Genomic DNA, 20720 nt, shown 5'->3' with positions numbered 1-20720 from the left:
GGGAACTGGGATGAAGAGAGGAATATAAGATGTGTGTATTCAACCAATTTACTGAACCTCTCCTCTGTTCTAGATTCTGTGCTGTGCATAAAGGACATGACGATAAAGTTAAGTGAGCTCTGCTGTCTAGAAATTCACAGTCTCTAGTGAATAATTATAAACAATCGACACATAGTGATGATGTAGAAAACATACCCTGTTCTATAAGCCCTTTAAGTGCATTAACTCACTCAGTCTTCACAGTTACGCTATTAAATAGGGTCTAATATTACATTTAATAGACACCCTCCACCCAGATGTGAAAATGCTTTTATTCAGCCTTAGTTGCTTCAAATAAATTTTAAAGATATAAATATTTTTCAGACAGACTGCAGGCCCCCATTGTGCACTTTCTTGATCTCATTTTCTACTCTCCCTCCCAGAAGGCAATTGCTCTTCTACAGGTGATGTGTATCTTTCCTATACATTTTAAAAATAAATATGCTGTGTATATCTTCTACATATATACATATATATTAACAGTATACTGTATTATTTTGTATGTTTTAAAAATTTGTTCTAATGGTATACTTCTCTTGCACCTTGGTTTATTCATTTGATGTTGTGTTTTTGGAATTCACGAATGTTGAGTCATACAGGGAAAGCACATTACTTGTAACAGTTATATAGTATTTTGTTGTATGAATACACACAACTTATCAATCCATTCCATTATTACTGGGCATTTACATTGTTTTCATTATTCTTTATTACATTAATTCTTCAATGAATATATCCTTCTGTGGATTTTCTATGATACATACCTACAAGTAAACTTGCTGATTCATAGGAGAGGTGCATCTTCAAATTTACCAGATATTACCAGATAGCTCCCCAAATGGGTTGTACCAATTACACTCCTACTGACAATGCAAAAATATATAGGTCCCCTGTAACTTCAGTGGCACTTGCTGGTGTTAGAAATTTAATTTGTGTGAGTTTGATGGATGTGAAAAATATCATTAATTTAGAATATTGACTGATGGAGAGATATATATATATATATATATATATATATATATATATAGTTAGACAACATTACTTTTTATTCTCTGAAATAATTTTAGAAAATAAGAATTTTTGTTCCTTGATTATTTTTTTGTTTCCCTCTTTTAAAATGTTTTGAATTTTACTTATCTTTTTATACAGCAGGGTTTTATTAGTTATCTATTTTATACATATTAGTGTATATATGTCAATTCCAATCTCCTAATTCAGCCCACCCACCACCTTCCCCCCTTGGTGTGCATACATTTGTTCTCTACATCTGTGTCTCTATTTCTACCCTGTAAACCAGTTCAACTGTATCATTTTTCTAGATTCCACATATATGCGTTAATATACGATTATTTGTTTTTCTCTTTCTGACTTACTTCACTCTGTATGACAGTCTTTAAGTCCATCCACATCTCTAAAAATGACCCAATTTTGTTCCTTTTTATGGCTGAGTGATATTCCACTGTATATATGTACCACATTTCCTTTATCCATTACTCTGTCGATGGGCATTTAGGTTGCTTCCATGACCTGGCTATTGTAAATAGTGCTACAATGAACACTGGGGTGCACGTGTCTTTTTGAATTATGGTTTTCTCTGGGTATGTGCCCAGTAGTGGGATTGCTGGGTCATATGGTAATTCTATTTTTAGTTTTTTTAAGGAACCTCTATACTGTTCTCCATAGTGGCTATATATATTTACATTCCCACCAACAGTGCAAGAGGGTTCCCTTTTCTCCCTCTCCAGCATTTTTTGTTTGTAGATTTTCTGATGATGCCCATTCTAACCAGTGTGAGGTGATACCCAATTGTAGTTTTGATTTGCATTTCTCTACTAATTAGTGATGTTGAGCAGCTTTTCATGTGCTTCTTGGTCATCTGTAGGTCTTCTTTGGAGAAATGTCTATTTAGATCTTCCACCCATTTTTGGATTGGGTTATTTGTTTTTTTAACATTGAGCTGCATGAGCTGTTTATACATTTTGGAAATTAATCCTTTGTTTGTTGATTCATCTGCAAATATTTTCTCCCATTCTGAGGGGGTTGTCTTTTTGTCTTGCTTATGGTTTCCTTTGTTGCGCAAAAGCTTTTAAGTTTCATTAGGTCCCATTTGTTTATTTTTGTTTTTATTTCCATTATTCTAGGAGGTGGATCAAAAAAGATCTTGCTGTGATTTAAGTCAAAGAGGGTTCTTCCTATGTTTTCCTCTAAGGTTTTATAGTGTCCAGTCTTACATATAGGCCTTTAATCCATTTTGAGGTTTTTATTGTGTATGGTGTTAGGAAGTGTTCTAATATCATTCTTTCACATGTAGCTGTCCAGTTTTCCCAGCACCACTTATTGAAGAAACTGTCTTTTCTCCATTGTACATCCTTGCCTCCTTTGTCATAGATTAGTTGACCATAGGTGTGTGGGTTTATCCCTGGGCTTTGTGTCCTGTTCCATTGAGCTATATTTCTGTTTTTGTGCCAGTACTATATTGTCTTGATTACTGTACCTTTGTAGTATACTCTGAGCTCAGGGAGTCTGATTCTTCCAGTTCCTTTTTTTTGCCTCAAGATTGCTTTGGCTATTTGGGGTATTTTGTGTCTCCATACAAATTTTAAGATTTTTTGTTCTAGTTCTATAAAAATGCCATTGGTAATTTGATAGGGATTGCAATGAATCTGTAGATTGCTTTGGGTAGTATAGTCATTTACACAATATTGATTCTTCCCATCCAAAACATGGTATATCTCTCCATCTGTGTGTATCATCTTTGATTTCTTTCATCAGTGTCTTATAGTATTCTGAGTACACGTCTTTAAGCTCCTTAGGTAGGTTTATTCCTAGGTATTTTATTCTTCCTGTTGCAATGGTGAATGGGATGGTTTCCTTAATTTATATTTCTGATCTTTTGTTGTCAGTGTATAGGAATGCAAGAGATTTCCATGCATTAATTTTGTATCCTGCAATTTTACCAAATTCATTGATTAGCTCTAGTAGTTTTCTGCTGGCATCTTTAGGATTCTCTCTATATAGTATCATGTCATCTGCAAACAGTGACAATTTTATTTCTTCTTTTCCTATTTGTATTCCTTTTATTTCTTTTTCTTCTCTAATTGCCATGGCCAGGACATCCAAAACTATGTTGAATAATACTGGCGAGAGTGGATATCCTTGTTTTGTTCCTGATCTTAGAGGAAATGCTTTCAGTTTTCCCCCATTGAGATTGATATTTGCTGTGGGTTTGTCATATATGGCCTTTATTATGTTGAGGTAGGTTCCCTCTATGTCCACTTTCTGGCGAGTTTTTATCATAAATGGGTGTTGAATTTTGTCAAAGGCTTTTTCTGCATCTATTGAGGTGATTATATGGTTTTTATTCTTCAATTTGTTAATATGGTGTATCACATCGATTGATTTGCATATATTGAAGAATCCTTGCATCCCTGGGATAAATCCCACTTGATCATGGTGTATGATCCTTTTAATGTGTTGTTGGTTTCCATTTGCTTGTATTTTGTTGAGGATATTGCATCTATATTCATCAGTGACATTGGTCTGTAATTTTCCTTTTTTTTTTTTTTTTTTTGTAGTATCTTTGTCTGGTTTTGGTATCAGGTGGCCTCACAGAATGAGTTTGGGAGTGTTCCTTCCTCGCAGTTTTTTGGAGGAGTTAGAGAAGGATGTGTGTTAGCTCTTCTCTAAATGTTCGATAGAATTCACCTGTGAAGCCATCTGGTCCTGGACTTTTGTTTGTTGGAAGATTTTTAATCACAGTTTCAATTTCATTACTTGTGATTGGTCTGTTCATATTTTCTATTTCTTCCTGGTTCAGTCTTGGAAGGTTATACGTTTCTAAGAATTTGTCCATTTCTTCCAGGTTGTCCATTTTATTGGCATAGAGTTGTTTGTAGTAGTCTCTTAGGATACTTTGTATTTCTGTGGTGTCTGTTGTAACTTCTCCTTTTTCATTTCAAATTTTATTGATTTGAATCCTTTCCCTCTTCTTCTTGATGAGTCTGGCTAAAGGTTTATCAATCTTGTTTAAGTTCTCAAAAACCAGCTTTTAGTTTTATTGATCTTTGCTCTTGTTTTCTTTTGTTTCTATTTCATTTATTTCTGCTCTGATCTTTGTGATTTCTTTCTTTCTACTAACATTGGGTTTTGTTTGCTCTTCTTTCTCCAGTTCCTTTAGGTGTGAGATTAGATTGTTTAAGATTTTTCTTTTTCTTGAGGTAGGATTGTATTGCTATAAACTTCCCTCTTAGAATTGCTTTTGCTGCATCCCATAGGTTTTGAATAATCGTGTTTCCATTGTAAATTTTCTCTAGGTATTTTGTGATTTCCTCTTTGATTTCTTCAGTGATCTCCTGGTTATTTAGTAACGTATTGTTTAACCTTCATGTGTTTGTGTTTTAACCTGTAATTGATTTCTAATCTCTTAGAATTTTGGTCAGAAAAGATGCTTGATATGATTTCAATTTTCTTAATTTTACTGAGGCTTGATTTGTGACCCAGGATGTGATCTATCCTGGAGAATGTTCCATGAGCACTTGAGAAGAATGTGCAACCTGCTGTTTTTGGGTGGAATGTCTTTTAAATATCAATTAAATCTATCTGGTCTCTTGTGTCACTTAAGGCTTGTGTTTCCTTATTAATTTTCTGTTTGGATGATCTGTCCATTGGTGTAACTGAGGTGTTAAAGTCCCCCACTATTATTGTGTTACTGTTGATTTCCTCTTTTATAGCTGTTAGCAATTGCCTTGTGTATTGAGGTGCTCCTATGTTGGGTGTTTATATATTTATGATTGTTATATCTTCTTCTTGGATTGATCCCTTGATCATTATGTAGTGTACTTCCTTGTCTATTGTAACATTCTTTAGGTTAAAGTCTATTTTATCTGATATGAGTATTGCTACTCCAGCTTTCTTTTCATTTACATTTGCATGGAATAACTATTTCCATCCCCTCACTTTCAGTCTGTATGTGTCCCTATGTGTGAAGTGGGTCTCTTGTAGACAGCATATATATGGGTCTTGTTTTTGTATCCATTCAGCAAGCCTGTGTCTTTTGGTTGGAGCATTTAATCCATTCACATTTAAGTTAATAATCGATATATATGTTCCTATTACCATTTGCTCAAATGTAATGGCTTTGTTTTTGTAGGTCCTTTTCTTCTTTTGTGTTTCCCACTTAGAGAAGTTCCTTTAGCATTTGTTGTAGAGCTGGTTTGCTGATACTGAATTCTCTTAGATTTTGCTTGTCTGTAAAGCTTTTGATTTCTCCATTGAATCTGAATGAGATCCCTCCTGGGTAGAGTAATCTTGGTTGTAGTATCTTCCCTTTTATCACTTTAAATATATCCTGCCACTCCCTTCTGGCTTGTAGAGTTTCTGCTGAGAAATCAGCTCTTAACCTTATGGGAGTTCCCTTGTATGTTAATTGTCATTTTTCCCTTGTTGCTTTTAATAATTTTTCTTTGCCTTTAAATTTTGTCAGTTTGATTACTATGTGTCTTGGTGTGTTTCTCCTTGTGTTTATCCTGCCTGGGACTCTCTGCACTTCCTGGACTTGGATAGCTATTTCCTTTCCAATGTTAGGGAAGTTTTCAACTATAATCTCTTCAAATATTTTCTCAAGTACTTTCTCTCTCTTTTCTCCTTCTGGGGCCCCTGTAATGCGAATTTGGTGTGTTTAATGTTGTCCTGGATGACTCTTAGGCTGTCTTCATTTCTTTTCATTCTTTTTTCTTTATTCTGTTCTGTGGCAGTGAATTACACCATTCTGTTTTCCAGGTCACTTATCCATTCTTCTGCCTCAGTTATTCTGCTATTGATTCCTTCTAGTGTATTTTTCACTTCAGTTATTGTATTGTTCATCTCTCTTTGTTTGTTCTTTAATTCTTCTAGGTGTTTATTCTTTAATTCTTCTAGGTCTTTGTTAAACATTTCTTGCATCTTCTCGATCTTTGCCTCCATTCTATTTCTGAGGTCCTAGATCATCTTCCCTAACGTTATTCTGAATTCTGTTTTCTGGAAGGTTGTCTATCTCCATTTCATTTAGTTGTTTTTCTGGGGTTTTATCTTGTTCCTTCATCTGGTACATATTCCTCTGCCTTTCCATTTTGTCTTTCTGTGAATGTGGTTTTCGTTCCACAGGCTGTGGGATTGTAGTTCTTCTTGTTTCTGCTGTCTGGCCTCTGGTGGATGAGCCCTTGATAGTTTAGTTAGCCACTCATAAAACAACTTGGGTAGATGAAAAGGTACAAATTCATTAATTATCAGTACTTTAGAATTCATATTTTTCTTAAGTAAATGCTAGTGTTTATTTAAGTATTATAAAAATTTTCTCATATAATGTCAATTTATTGCATGTGTGTGGTTATGTCATATTTCAAATAACTCTCTTGTATTTCTTATTTGTGTAAATTCCTTATGTTTCTTTTTTGCATCTTTTCTCCTTTTTTGGACAGTCTTCCAGGAAGTTGTCTGTTTTATTAGTAATTCCAAAGAATAAACTTCCAAAGAATAAACTTTTGGTACTTTTGGTACTTTTCTCCATTGTTTTATTATTTTGCATTTCCTCATTTTCTGATCTTCTGTTATTAGTAGCTTCTGTACATTTTGGGGGAGAATTTAGTCTGCTTTTATTTTCAACTCTTTGAGTTCAATGCTTAGATTGTTAATTGGTCATTTCTTTTATATTCAAAAATATGCATTAAAGTTATGAATTTCCCTCTATGTACCAATTTATTTTCATTGCACAAATGTTGATGTGCTGTACTTTTGTTATTATACCTGTGCTTTTAAGAGAAAGACTCCAAAACCATACCTGACAAGACGTTTTCCTTGGGTATTTATTAAAATCTTTGCACAGTACACTACTCCATTTTCATTTCATAGGTATATGACAGCACTTCCAAATTATATTGGGTATATAATTTGGAATTTGGGGAAATTTTGCATGTTACTGAGTAAGATAAAAATCCTTAGGAAACCAAATGCCCTGCAATCAAGAAGGACACCATATCTTATAAAACCTTCCTAGGCAATCAATAGACAGTAACAAAATAGAGAAACTGCACTAAAATATGTTAGCCAGTAGGACGTGCCTCCTGAGAAAATAGAAGGACTTTCTCAATTTCACAAAATAATTAGTTGGAGATTCAGAACTAAATACCCACTGTGTAGTTGTTGCTTGCTTATGATTATTAATTTTTTACGATATTTACTCCTGCCTTCTTTCCTAGGAAATGAGGATCTACAGGTTTGTGCACCTACAGAAAATTCGTTAATGTTACTATATGACTTGTTTATGGATGGGGATAGTAAGCCACAAAGCCCATTTATAGAGCTACAGAAAGCAGTCATGGCCATGTAATCTGCTTTCTGTAGAAGCATACATACAATAGCCTTATTGTCAGGCTCCTGCTGACCGCTACAATGTCCTCTTTTACCATTTCCAAACTTTGAGTCCCTTTACATGATTCCCATCCATTCTACTCATTGCTGTTCTTTCTCGTTCATCAGGTTTAACCTTAAACATCATTTCAGGGAGGACTTTCCTGACAATATCATCTAAAGTGGGTCCCACACCCACTCTCCTCTATCTTCTCTCTCAATTTTACAATCTTTTCACTTCTTCCTCATAATACCACCATGTGGTATTATTTTATTTATTAATCAGTTTATACTTTATGTCTGTCTTTCCCTTTAGAATATATATTTCATGCCTAGTTCATCACTGTACTTCCAGTGCACATCAGAGTTATGGTCAGAGTAGGTACTCAGTGAATGCCAGAGGCTTGAACAAATGCATAAATGCGAAAATATAAAAGTCTCCAATAGACCTTTAATAAATATAGATAATCTCAGTGAAATATTTGGAAAACACAACATCCTGTATTCATATAACATCCCTAAACTAAATTGGAGAAACATAGGTGAGATTCTGGTATTGATCACTATACCCCAGAGACAAAAAATTTTAAAATAATGATAGGTAATTTAATTTACAGTAGTGATGGACTAAGTCATTAGGACATATTTTTTATTCCTGAGGAAAAGTAAAATAGCTGAGTAAATTATAAATATCATGTTTTAAGAGCATCAAAGAGCTAACAAGATAATGAGTTATCTGGAAGAGTTCTGTTAGAGTTGGGGAATCCAGAGATGGAGTCTAGCAGTAGATGCTGCTTTTCCCCTCATCATATGAAGATCCAGGGCGTTAACTGACAGCTTGGGCTATTTGTTGAAGAGATAAAAAGTCTGAATGCAGATTCTATCAAGAGTCTGGATTTGGTAAACCTCTGCCACTTTGGGCTGAAACTCTAAGGGCTATAGCCAGGTAGTAAAGGTGAGAGCTTTGCATCATTCTACTCTCCAGAAAGCATCGAGCATTAAACTGGATTAAAATGGCCAAAAATTGTATGCCCTAGATTCTGGAAAAAGAAAATAAAAATCTTTGATGCAGGAAGACAACATTAATCAAATCTCAAATTATTACGAGAAGTCAGTTTTCAAAACAATGCTCAGCAAACAATCAGAGATAACCAGATACAGGAAGTACCATAAGAGAAAAAAAAATAGCAAAAACAAGGCAGTGTAGGGAAAGACTCAGTAACGTCCAAATAATAGAATTACCAGTCAGATTGTATAACAACCCTGCTCACTATGATAGAAAAAGTCAAGCTTTAAAATGTTAGCAGAGAACTAGATACCATAAGAGTGACACCATAGATTCATAAAAGAAACAAATATGCATTCTAAAATTATAAAAGAACATAACTAAATGAATAAATTTAACAGCAGGTTAGGCAGAGTTGGATACAGAATCATTAAATAAGAAGATAGGTCAGAAGTATTTGCAAAATGAGATGTGGAAAGAAAACAAAAGGTAGAAAATATAGAAGCACAGACAATAGATATAGAGCAGTGATGTCCAACAGAAACTTCTTCAGTGATACAACTGTTGCATGTCTGTGATGTCTAATACAGTAACCACTAGACACATGTGGCTCTTCAGTAGTTGAAATGTGTCTATCGAGACTGAAGAACTGACATTTTAATTATGGTTAATTTTAGTTAAATTTAAATTTATATAGCCATTTGTGCTAAAGGCGAATGTATTGAACAGTGCTGATGTAGAGTGTACATATAGAAAGTAAAACATATACGTAATATGAGTACCAGAGCAAAAGAGATAGAAAAGGAAGCTGAGGTTATGTCTGAAGAGATAATGGTTCAAAAGGTTTCAAAACTGTTGAAGAACACTAATCCAAAAATTCAAGAAATCCATACAATCTCAAGTAGGAATTGAAAAAAAAATCTCCTAGGCATGCCATAGTGATTCCAAAGAAAACCAAAGACAAACATTTTCATGAGAAGGTGGAGAAAAAAAGAGAGATTACCTTCAAATAAATAGCATGTTGACTGAGAGTGGACTTCACAACAGCTAAAATGGAAGCAAAAAAAAGTGAAAAGATATATTCAATGTGCTGAAAGAAAATAACGCCCATCTTAGAACTCCATACTCAGAGAAAATATCTTTCAAGAATAAAGGTAAAACAAAGGCATTTTAAGAGAAAAAAAAAACAAAGACCATTTAGCACTAATAGATGCTGCTGATAGAAATTATTAAATGATCCCAGATAGAAGGTGAGAGATGCAAGAAGAAATAAGAACAAAGAGAAGAATATATGTGTAAATTATAAGGAAAAATACTATATAAAACAAACAATAATTTATTGTGGATTCTTTCTCTCAATCTTTCTATTTCTTTGTTTCTCTCAATAATTAAACACTGTCCTTCACATTTTATGTTGAAATTGTTTATCATTACCACTGGACTTTTTAAATCAGAGGCCTTTATTAAAGTGTCCAATAAGGCTGTGAAACATTAGTGTTTGTTGTAAAGACAAATGGAGGACTCAACAGAGCAAAGGAAGTTATTTAGTTGTTCCCTGGTAATGGGGCAAGAACATTAAAAAGCAATGAACTTCAGAGAGAGGTGACAACTCTGAGCAGTTGAGTCTCAGAATTGTCACTTTAGCCTTTCCAAATAATAGCACAGCCTTGATATTCCTGATTTATGATTCTTAAAATAAAGCTGTATAGAATAAGTTCCTGAGAGCCCATTCTAGCTTTTGGCTTTGATCAAGTCACCTTAACTCTCTAATCTTCATTTCCTTTATCTTTGACCCATTTTGCATCATGGTTAGTGTGCATAAAATCACATTTGGACCTCTTTCATTGACTTCCCTGAAGTGTTATGAACTCCTTGGTGACATACTCTATTTTCTCTGATTTTATTTATTTTTGTTTCCTTTCCAACTGTTTGGGTACTTCCTCAGGAATACATTTAAGTCTACAATTTGTATACTTTTTATATCTCTCTCCTTTTGGCTTTTCCATCTGTATTCTTAGAGGACTATTCAAATTGTACTTCATGTCCACATCTTAAGTTCAAATCATGTTGATTCTGTTCTTCACTGACTCGGATGCAGACTTTGTTGTCATGTTCTTTGAAATTGTCCCTTCTCTCTTCCTTCTACTTTTCCACATCTCATTTCATCTCTTTCTATATAGGTTATTTTGTAGACATATTCTTATATCCAATTCTACACTTTAAACATGTTTTTCAGTTTACTCATTTCTGAATGAGAGGAAATTTATCAAGATCTGGTGATTGTCAACAAATGGGGTACCTAATCCCCATCTGTAGAAAAACTCCTCTGGCTCTTGTGGTAGATTAATTTATTGTTCACATCCCAGCTCTCTTCCATGGGAGTATACTTCCCTGCCCCAGAGGGCAAGTTGATTGCACAATATCTAGACTGATTTTCAATATCTAACCAGTATTCATATAATTGAGTGCTGCTGCACTGAGTTAGCTTCTTCAACAACAACTGATACTCTAAAGAGATAAATACATGACAAACTACTATTCCTAATATGTACTGCTACCATGAGTTTTCCTGTCTACTTTCCTGCCAAAGCAGTGCACTTATTCAGGGTGCCACAGTAATAAGCTCTCCTTTCCTAACTCTCCAACTGGTTTCTGGAAGCTGAAGTCTCCAAAACTTGTGATAAGGAAATAGAAATACTCTGTTGGCCTCAAAAAGGTACCATTCAAAGAGTAGAGAGGAATTCCCAAATTTTCTCTTTATTCAGTTTTTTCTGAGTAAGTTTTCTGTTTCATAGAGGTAACTAAAGGTCCACTACTTTTGGAGTTTCTCACCCCAGGCCCATTTGAATTATGTCTTTGAATTTCTCTTACATACATTTTGGTCTTGGTGTGATCTTTGCTGTTCTTCATTTGTGTTTTACGTGATGGATTGAAGAGTTAGTTAAGAACTTCTCCCACTCAGATGTCATTTTAAATTGAAAAAGATGCCTACATGTCTAACTAGTAAATGTGCTTCTTAGAATATTCTGTATTTTAGACTTTTCACAGGGTCAATGATCCTTTTCTCCTTGCTATTGTAAACTATTGAAGTCTACCTCTATTTATAAAAGTAATATGGATTTTTAAAAATGAAATTTGGATTAAAGACACGATTTTGGAAGTTGCAGTTCTCTTGTGCCCCCAAGGATTCAGCCTAGGTCCCCAAGGGAGCTTTTTGTTTGTTTAACATTTTATTATGAAAAATTTCAAGCATGTAGTAAAGTTGAAAGAATTTCACAATGAATAGCCTTATGTCTACCACCTGTATTTTATCATTAACATTTTATTATGCAGTAGTCCTCCCTTTATCCATGGGGGATGTGTTCCAAGACCCCCAGTAGATGCCTAAAACCATGGATAGTCCTGAAACCTATTTACACTATGTTTTTCCTATACATATATACCTATGATAAACTTTAATTTATAATTTAGACACAGTAAGAGATTAACAACTACCAATAAAATAGGACAAATTTAAAAATATAGTGTAATAAAAGTTATGTGAATGTGGTATGGCACTCTCTCTCAAAATATCTAATTGTACAAATTGAATGCCTTTTCTATCTTAACTAAACACTTATAATGCACTGTGGCTGTAACTTTTGCAGTTTGAGGTGCAACAGCAAAACTAGCACAAATTTCTTTTTCTTCACAATTTCACGGATATAAGATTCATTCTTACTATACATCTTAGAAACCTCAGCATCCTAGATTTTTCTTTCCTGATTAAGTTGAGAACGTTTACCTTTTCATGTAAAGAAAGCACTTTACAGCTTCTCTTTGGCATATCCAAATTGCCAGCATCACGACTTTTGCACTTTGGAATCATTTTGAAGTAAAATAAGGGTTACTTGAACACACGGATGATAGCCAAGCACCACGGATGATAACCAAGAAGACTGCTAAGTGACTAATGGGCAGAATATGCTGGACAAAGGGAAGATTCATGTCCTGGGCAGGATGAGCAGGACAGCGTGAGATTTCATCACCTTACTCAGAAAAATGTGCAATTTAAAACTTATGAACATTTTATTTCTGGAATTTTCCATTTAATATTTCCAGACCACGGATGAGCACAGGTAATTGAGACAAGGGAGGACTACTGTATTTCCTTTATCATATATCTATCCCTGTATCCATAAATTAATTAATCACAGTTTAAGTAGAAGCATTTCAAAGTAAATTGTGAACACTAGTATACTTCCTCCTAAATACTTCTGCATGCATATTATTGGAAAGAGTTTATTATTTGTTTATAATTCTTTTCCTTTTTATGTAAAATTTACATGTAATGGAAGACAGAAATCTTAATTAAATGTACATTCGCTGAGTTGTGCAAATGCATACAAAGAAGTACCCTCTTGCCCCTTTATAATAGAACACTTTCAGGATATAATAATCAGATCAAAGTGGAGCAGGGGAAATTTGTATCAGAAAGACACTAGGGCTAACTCAGTTTCCCCACTACCTTTGTGTGCGGGTAGAAAGGGGAATCTTTCTCCCCTGCAATTACTTAGATTTTGCACTTTTGGCACAGAAGTTAGTATTCAGGAGCATGGAGGGTAGAGAGCCAAATGGAGACAGAAAAAGCCATGTCATCATTAAAGATAAACAGAGACACAAATATGTCAGAGGGCAGAGGCAGGCATTTCATTGTGCAAGTGATTTATGGGGGAAGCTAACTTTAAACAAGCTCGGGCTGCATGCCGTGGTGCCTTGCAGCCAAACAAACAAAGCGCCCTTTCAACAGCGGCCGAGAGCTGTTGGTCTCCTCAAGGAGTAAAATCTCATTTTCTGTGGTGGTGTAAAAGCTAAGAAGTGCCTGTTTACTGTCTAAGGAAACCCTGGTTGAAGTCACTGAAAGCAGATCCTGTTAAATTCCATAGAGTTATGAGGATCATGGCTAGGAGACCGTGGCCTCAGAGTCAAACCCACAAAACAAAACGCGGACACATTAAAAACAAATAAAGCAGGGGCCTTCCCTCTCTTTATTCCCGGCTGTAGACTTCTTTTGGACAGGAGGGAAAGACTGGTCACCCAGGAAATTAGCACATGGTGCTCTGGCCTTGTTATTTGCATCTAGTTTGTTACAGGGATCAGGCAAGGACTGAGAGTTATGCCAGTGGGGAGCCAGCCAGGTCGCCGGGAAAGTGGACACAGGAGAGGCATGAGGGTAGCCTCATATGTGGAGGAAACACTGCAGGCTACACAAGCTGGCCAGTCCAGGATTAGTCGACTCTATTTTTAGATTGGAGGCCTTGGGCAATTAGTTTTCTCTGCTTTCAGGTTTGAGGCTTTTCTAAATGTCGATGGTGAAAACTTTGTAGTTCGAGAGTCTAATCCTATGGAAAGTCCTAAGTAGGCAGAGGTAGAGGGGTGTGTGTGTGTGTGTGTGTGTGTGTGTGTGTGTGTGTGTGTGTGTAAGGGGGGGAAGATAGGTGGAGAGGGTGGAGGGAGATTGGCTGTCAGCAGTAATTTCAGTGAATGAAAATTTAATATGGACTCTCAATATATATGGTTCAAAAGTCGACTGAAAGGTAAAAGAAGGTTGAGGTGGTAGATTAAAGAGAGAATTTCTTTGGGAAAATGTGTAGCAGTATTTTCCCTCCTGCTATTCCACGAATGGGGAGGGGACGTGGCCTTCCCTTCTTGCCTCAAGTCTAGTGAGAGGTCTGAATGTCCCAACTAAGGAACTAGATTGTTTTCCCAGGATACAGTGAACAGGTTTGATATTCCAAAGGGTTTCAACAACCAGTGAGGCATGCACACTGACAAATGAGAACTGACATCAGGTGTGCAATTGGGGTGTGCTCCTGCAGGATCCCATTTTGCCAAGTATTGACTCTTAGATTCCTGAGTGGGTTCTGGGAAGGCGAGGGCATTGGTAGAGGGTTTTGGAGGTGCTCAGAGCAAAAGTTATTTATGTGTTGTTACCGGAGCACTTCAACACATGCACACCCAGTATGCTGTCCTAGTGCATACCAGCTGACTAGCAGACCCTAAAAAGCAGACGAATGGGGTGTGGTTAGGGATCACCTGCAGCGCTGCGGAGCATTGGTAAGTGTTTCCCCTGGAGGTGATGTCAGCCATGTGTGCAGGAGAAAGAGAACTGACCTTTATCACCATAAAGGGACTTTACCCAAGAAGGCTGCTTGAAAGGGAGATAGGACAACAGCAGAGAGAATATATGATGGAGGGGGAACTCAAAACACAATGGTATATTTTTGTGCTATAGACCCTTCCAGCAATCTATGCATATGGATGACCTCTTCTTTGATTATTGTTTTCAAGTGCATAAATTAAATTCATAGAATTGCAAAGGAAACCAATTATATCTAAGCAGAGTTATCAAAATATTCAAAAATTCTTAACACATTAAATAACTGGATCCCGTATAAGTTCTAACAGCTACCATAATTTTAGTACTTTTGAAACAGTGATAAGTGTAAACAACATTTTGAAACATCTTCATAATTGCAGTGTAATATGAAGCTCTCTATGACTTCACTGGTGACAAAGTCACAAGTACTGCTAATAAAACCACATTCTAAATAGAAGGAAATGCTAAATTTCCATTAGAATTTGCACATTTATAATTGATGGACATGACAAATTTCAGTTAGAGATCAGTGAAAATACATACATATGTACATAAATACATAAATACTTTTTATTCCATCCAAGTTGAGGGACCCCTGTGGAAGTAACCCTAGGCTAAAAGGCCCCCTTACAGGACCAGCTGGAATATATAAGCTGTATCAAGGACCTGCAGGTGAAAACCCCACAAAAACACCCCCCCCGCAACAGACAGAGTTAATTTTAAACAACTACCATGGCCAGAGGAAACCAAATATATAAGAGTGCTCTTCAAGTAAGGCTCTTTCGAGGCTTTCATCTCTCTTCCATCTTCTGCCCCAACCAGGAGGTTCAGAAGACAACACCAGGGCATGAGAGTGGATGGAGGGAGCTGGGAGAGCAAAGAAATAAGAAGTCTCTCTTCCCCTGCAGTGGATTTCCAAAACTGCTGTAGGACAAATGTGAGAGGCTTAACTTTGAGTAAACTTCAGAGATTCAGCAATTACACTGAACTGGGCTTATTTGTCTCTGAACAGAGGCTGTTTTATGTGGCTCAAGTGTCTGGAGTTCCTCTTCGTATCTCAGAGGGAATAGGGAAGCTGTGTGGTCTGCCTGGACTTCATATAGTGTTGAGGAATAGCCTGGCCCCAGAGGATGGGTTGGAAAGGGCAGTTGTGGGGGAACTGAAGTTGCTTTGTGAATACACCCTTTGAGACTCGATAGTTCAATACACGCACACACACATGCACACACACACACACACACACACATACACGCACCTTAGAAGGTGTTCGTTAGATGTTTCTCTGCCTGAAAAAAAAAAATATGTCATGGTCTACAGAACTAAGTTGCCTGTGTAAGAATTCTGGCAGACCACTTACTATATTCAAGAAACTTGAATAAGTTCCTTAACAATCTATGACCCAGTTTCCTCATCTGTAGAATGGGGCTAGTGTTATATGTGTATGTCACATGTAGTATATAAAGATGAAAAAAGGATTAAATGTGTTAATATACACAAAATGTTTAGAATAGGGCATGGTGCTACACAAATATTAGTTGTTGATGTTTTTATTATTAAATTACTTACTCATCCCCTTGCCATTCCCAGTTGCCTCTAAGGAACCTCCAATGAACCCTAACAAATAAAAGTTGGAAACCATAGTTTCAGAATATTTGTATCTGTCTCCTAGATTGGGTATTAGGGCTAATTCCACACTTCATGCTCCAGTAAAAGAAATGGCTCAACCATCTGGGTAATTAGTGTCCTTAGTACTTCCCAAGGGTCAATACCTGACCAACCTCTCCCAGGCAGTTACCCAGGATCACAGCCTGGGCAATCCTCCTGTTGCCTCATCTCAGATAAAAGTTTTCATGAACCCACTATGGTGTAAGATGAAACCTTTGAAAGCTGTTTCTGTGGAAGGTAGTTGTTAAATATCACAGGTAGCTAAGGGTCTTTTCAGTTGCTGAGGGAGGTGTTATATCTAAATTTCAGCAACAACAAACAAAACAGCTGGTGGATATACCACTCCTGATTTATGTAAATGTTTCTGGCAGTTGTAGAATTGAAAGATTATTGGGCTGAAGTCAAGCAATCCTGGACTTAAAATATGACATCACTCACCAGCTGCCTGAGATTCAACACATTTCTTTTTTTTCTTTTTTTTTTTTTTTCAACACATTTCTTAACCATCTCTGAAAGTCAGATTGTTTTTAAATACAGGAAGGGTAACTGATAATGTCTTGGTACGGTTGTTCAGAGAATCACATGAGACAGGCTTAGGTGTTCAATTCGTCTTGTTACATTCTCTTCACAGGAGAGAAATGCTATTCAGATGTCTGCTGCAGATCTCTGTTCCACTGGAGATGAAGTTAAACTTGTCTCAACCTCCTTCCTTCCGACCTTACAGATTCAATAGTCCCTGGAAGTCCCAACACTCTTTAGTGTTTTTTGTGAATTCCACCAGAGGGGACAGAAATGGAGCATTACATTCCCATGGCTGACTCAGTATCCTAGCCTCTGACCTCCAAGCGCTCTGTCTTTATATCACTTTACCCAATAAAAATGCTCAACCCGCACTCTAATTTTCACAAACAACCACAACAGAATCTCTATCTACTCATGTGCTGCTCTGTGTTACATAAATCACTTCTTAGATGTCCGAGTCAAGATGAATTAGAAGTTCGCTTCCTGGCAGCAAACTAACTCACCATTCTTAACTACCTTTAGCTATCTTGTCACCACGGAACGTCCGGCAATCCCACATAGCACTCCATCTTGTTGCCCCTCCTCCCTTCTCATCCCTTCTCTACTTCCTTCACACCATTTGTCCTTGAAGCTCACTCTCAGCACTAAAAATAACACTATAGTCACTCCTCGGTATCCACAGGGGGTTGGGTCAGACGCCCCTTGGATACCAAAATTCGCGGACACTCAAGTTGAGGGTTCAGCCTCCCGCCGGGGGTTTAACACTACACAATCAGTGGTTGGTTGATGGATGGTAAACAGTACAAAATCGGTGGTTAAGTTGAATCCGCAGATGCAGAACCTGTAAGAATGGAGGGCCATAAGTATGTTCCTCTTGCTCTTGCAGAACAGCTTCCCACAGCCTTTTATGCCCTGATTCTTGGCTGATATTCTCGCTTGTGGGTGTATGTGTTAGCTACGGCCAAGTAATAAACCACAGCTAAATTCAGTGAATTAAAAATAAACATTGTTGCTCACTCGTCTGTTTATCAACACGGTCGTTCTACTGACCTGGACAATGCTCCACTGATCTTGTTTTTAAATTAATTAATTAATTTATTTATTTATTTTTGGCTGCATTGGGTCTTCGTTCCTGTGCGTGGGCTTTCTCTAGTTGCGGTGAGCGGGAGTTACTCTTCGTTGCGGTGCGCGGACTTCTCAATGCAGTGGCTTCTCTTGTTGCGGAGCACGGGCTCTAGGCACACGGGCCTCAGTAGTTGTGGCTCGTGGGCTCAGTAGTTGTGGCACATGGGCTTAGTTGCTCCACAGCATGTGGGATCTTCCCTGACCAGGGATTGAACTCGTGTCCCCTGCACTGGCAGGCAGATTCCTAACCACTGCACCAGGGAAGTCCCTGTGCTCCACTGATCTTGTCTGGTTTTGCTCATGCATTTGCAGTCAGCTAGGGGTTGCTTGATCTAGAATGGCCTCAGTTGCATGGATTACTGGTGACTATGGAAATGAAGGTGCTTGGGCCATATGTCTGACATCACCCAGAATGTTTGCCTGGGTTGATTCAGAGCAGGTTTTCAAGAGTGAGAACAAATTAGCCAGGCTTCTTGAGGCCTAGCCTCAGGACTGCTAGAGTATCACTTCCACCATATCCTATTGGCCAAAGCAAAGCACAAGATCAATTCAGATTTAATGGTGGACACTAGGCCCCACCTCTTAATGGGAGGAGCTGCAAAGTCACATTACAAGGGGAGTGGATGCAGGTAGGGGAATCATTTGTACTATATTTGCAATCTATCAACCATACTCTGTCTCATCCACTCCAAGCTGGCTCTTGAAGATATTTTCACAAGGATAACTACCCCCCTGAGAGAAGTTATGGTGATATCTGTTAATATAATAAAAACTTTTTTTTACCATATATGAGAAAAATGACTCAACTTCCTTAGAGAAAAACAATCACACTGGTCACTTTGTTTCTTATCTTGAGTTCTGTTTCCAGACAAGAGAAAGCTGAGATTTAAGACCTCCTTGTTGCCAAACCTTGAGAAGTTGTCTTCCCCTGAAGTAGGGATGGACTAAGAAAAGTGCATCAAGACCTTAAGAAAAAGTGATTCTGTGGAACTGGGAACACTACATATAGCTCCTAAGGATGATCTATATGAGGCACAAGACAATGGTTCATGGGTTTGAAGGATGACATAATAGCACTTTGTAAAATTGTAAAGAACCACTGAAATATTCTGTCTTCTTCCTCCTCTTCTTCTTCTTGCTTGAAGCTTAACATAAAAGTAGATATTAGAGACTCATAGCCAATAAAGTACCAGTTGGGACACCAGGGCTTATTGCTTTAAACTTTTGCTGCTAATATTACATAATACCTGTTTAATAATTGAATTCAAGTATTTTATAAAAGAAAGGTATTTGACATACTGTTATAAATTAGTAACACCAGTTTCATAAGCCATACTAAATAGTCTCAATGAATTTTATGCAAATTATTAAAAGACTTCTGTTAAGACAAAGATACACCCTTTGGCCTAAGAAATAATTTAAAGTGGGTGTAAGCAAATTGGCGCTCTCATAGATAAAAAGTAGCTAACGTATGGAGAAACAATTTGGCTATAAACTATTCAGCTAAAAACTGGTACAGTAATTCAAGGTCTGATTATATATAGAAAATATATTTAAATATGTAAATAAACTATATGCACGCACATACTATACCCTGAAAAATAAATTCATTAGTATGAAAAAGTATAGCATGACACACAGTTTAAATCATATTTTGTGATAATTGTAATGTATAACTTTTATTAGACAGAATAAATTACCCAGAATTAAGGATATACCATGAATTTTGAGACATCTATTCATGCCTGCAATGTACCTAACATTTTCCATGGTGAAAAATGGTTTCCCAAAATAAATAAAGAAAGAAACCTCTTCATACATCATTTCTCTGTCTTATTTATTTTCATCATTCGTTTATTCATCTGTCCACTTACTCATTTAATTCTCATTGAGCTCCTACTATGTGCCAAGCATTGTATTTTATATATATAATGTGTATATATATGAAACTGTCTTAATTATTTTAATAACTGAAATTTAGGTATTATTTGTCCATTTTAGAGGCATAGAAAGTTTAAAAATACTTTCCTTACCTAGTAACTAACATATCCAGGATGCTAATTTAGATATTACTGACTTCACAACCTGAGTTTTAACAATAAGCTCATGGAAAATGAGCTCAAGTTTACATTACGTTCCTATGTAATGTCACATGAAATACATTATATGTAAAATTAAAAGAATGCCTCAATAGCCATGAACTTTTTCTTGTACTTCAGGTGTGATCGTATAGTATGGATGAAAATGCACAATCGGTGACTGTGTCAAATGTGTAGCAAAGGTTCTTTGTAAATGTATGGTTCAGTGTAAATATCTTGGTCTGAGTTTTCAATGTCCATTAAAAAATAACCTTCATGGGTCTACTTTCCAGCTCAGTTTATGTACCAGTTTAAGAATCACTGACCAGTTCATGACCCTTAGTAGATATTCAATACATATTTGCTGTCCTTGAAGTTTAAAGTCAGTTCAGTAAATTTCCCAGAAGATTTCACATATTTCCATAGTAATTTATTATTTGATTATTTTTTCTAACTCAATTTCCATTTTTATTCCTTTTAGTTCTCTGTTTAATAATCCTGCATTTGTTGTTAAAATAACCTGCCTGGTATTCATCCCTTGGACAGACATTATTTGGTCAGTTCATGAGAAGATTTTGCACTTAGGCTCCCAAATATCTGCATATTAGCAAATCAAGGTCTGGGTCATAAATTATATAGCCTAATCAGAAATGGATATTTCTGGAGGCATCGACCCAAGGAGAGACCCAAACTCCCTGATACATCAGAAAATCCAGGAAAGAAGTGGCTGAAGCCAAGGGGGAGCCAGAAAACCCTGAGGCTC

This window comes from Leucopleurus acutus, assembly GCF_964270905.1.
Source record: "Leucopleurus acutus genome assembly, chromosome: 16".
NCBI lineage: Eukaryota > Metazoa > Chordata > Mammalia > Artiodactyla > Delphinidae > Leucopleurus > Leucopleurus acutus.
This window is presented reverse-complemented; position numbering follows the sequence as displayed.